Below are 2,535 nucleotides of genomic sequence, written 5' to 3'. Positions count from 1 at the left end.
GTAAATATCTGTCTGGGAATGGGGAGATACCTCTTATCAACAAGGGTGCCTGAATGAAGCATATTTCTATACCTAACCCTTAACTGTAACCCATAATATCATAATAAAAAATATTGATTAAAAACAAGAAAGAAACCAAGAAGAGCATGAATCATACAATAAATAAAAGGAAAGATAAATCATTTTTAAAAATTGTGGTGTTATAGCCAATATAGATAAATAATTGATTCTGAAATTTTGCTTTGGTTCAGAGATAAGACAGACCTTGTGATTTACAGTTGAGAAAAATCTTAGTATTTCCACTGTTTTCTACATCGAGAAGTTGTCATTTATGTTGATAGATTCTCATTTAGTGTCAGAGTTATAAAGTATAAATACAATTTGTTTTTTTCTCAAAGAATTTCTTGCCTCTGACGATTTCAAAGGCGTGATGTATATTAAGTTTTGTTTCCTGCCTTCTTTTGATTATAACATTAATTTCACTTAACATATCGTGTCAAATTTTTACTGATAAAATGAAGTTGAAGCCGGGCTCGGTGGCTCAGCCTGTAATCCCGTGCCTTTGGGAAACTGAGGTGAGTGGATTGCCTGAGCCCGCGGGTTTGAGACCCGCCTGGGCAGCGAGACCTCATCTCTACAATAAATCAAAAAATCAGCTGGGCGTGGTAGTGAGCGCCTATAATTCCGGCTACTCGGAAGGCTGAGGCGGAAGGATTGCCAGAGCCCAGCAGGTTGAGGCTGCGGTGGCCGGGAGCGGCCATTGCACTCCAGTCTGGGCGACAGAGTGAGACTCCAACTCAAAAAAAAAAAATGAAGTTGATAATATTTATTTTTTCAAAAGTATACTATTTTGCTTGTCATCTAGAATCTATTATAATGCATCAATCATTTCTAAAAGAAATTGTATCTTGCCACTATCTGAACTTTTGTATTGACTTTTCACTTGTGTTTTAGGTAAAGTTTTTAAATGTATTCTTATGAATGTGTTTTTACAAGCATTTCATCATTTCATTGTAGCCTAAAATTGATAATTTTTAAAGATTTTTCTATTGAAAAGTGTTATTTTGCTATTTGCATTTCCAGCATTGTTATATACACACAAACACAAATATACACACATGCAAACAGTCGTCCCTCGGTATCCATTTAGAGTTGAGTTCCAGAACCTCCCGTGAATACCAAAATCCATAGATGTCAAGACCCTGATATAAAATGGCATAGTTATTTACATATAAGTTATGCATGTCCTCCCATATACTTTAAATTATCTCTAGATTGCTTATAATACCCAATACAATGTAAACAGTTGTCATACTATATTATTTAGAAAATAATGACAAGGAAAAAAGTCTGTACAGTACAGACACACTTTTCATTTTTATTTATTTATTTTTAGAAAGCAGGATTTATTGAAAGAACAGAAAAGCTCCCACAGTGGTAGAGTACCTGAAGGGGTTGCCAGACACACTTCTAAAAAATATTTTTGATCCTAAGTTGACTAAATCCATGGTTGTGGACCCACAGATTCAGAGAACTGAGATAGTGAGCACACATAGACCTGGTTCTTTACTCTTGGCCTTCAAGGGAGCCTAGAACCAAGATTGGCCCTTGGTTGTACCCTGGGATTGTGGCCTTTGGAATGTTCTTTATGTTAGTGATTGATGAGTTTGTTGCTTTGTACAAGCATCAAGATGAATAAGGTGCTCCTGCTCTCATTGCTAGAGTTCTAAGTTTCAGTTCTATGACTGGTTGAATATGCCTACGAGGTCCACACCTCAAAAGTTTCTTTGACCCTGAGACCTGAATGGCTTTCTTGGGCACACACACTCGACACATGTTGCTAGCTCACTGTGAGGGAGAAAGCACATTATGTGTAGCCTCGCATGAAGAAGGGATGAGCTGAACTAAAAATATATATATTTAATTTAAAGAAAAATAATTTAGAAGAAATATTTTCATCTCATGACTTGCTAGATTAGAAAACAAACCAACCTTAAATGCCCATATCTTAAGAAATAAAATAGACAAGTGGGACCTCAGCAAACTAGCGAGCTTCTGCAAAGCAAAAGAAACCAATAAGAGAGCAGAGAGACAGTCCACAGAATGGGAAAAAATATTTGCCATCTGTATATCTGACAAAAGCCTAACATCCAGGATCTACAAGGAACTCAAACGTGCCAAAAGGAAAACCAAACAAGCCCCATTAAAAAGTGGGCAAAAGACATGAATAGACACTTCTCAAAAGAAGATATATGGGCAACCAACAGACATATGAAAAAGTGCTCAGCCTCACCCATCATCACAGAAATGCAAATCCAAACCTCACTGAGATACAAACAGCAACAGATGCTGGCAAGGATGCAGAGAAAAAGGAACGCTTCTACACTGCTGGTGGAAATGCAAACTAGTGCAGCCTCTTTGGAAGACAGTGTGGCAATTTCTGAAAGAACTAGAAATTGACCTTCCATATGACCCAGCAATTCCCCTATTGGGAATGTACCCAGAGGAGCTCAAATCATTCTACAAAAAAGATAC

Source organism: Carlito syrichta, unplaced genomic scaffold (assembly GCF_000164805.1).
Source record: "Carlito syrichta isolate Samal-C Ts95f unplaced genomic scaffold, Tarsius_syrichta-2.0.1 Scaffold316346, whole genome shotgun sequence".
NCBI lineage: Eukaryota > Metazoa > Chordata > Mammalia > Primates > Tarsiidae > Carlito > Carlito syrichta.
Note: the sequence above shows the minus strand (reverse complement) of the source record.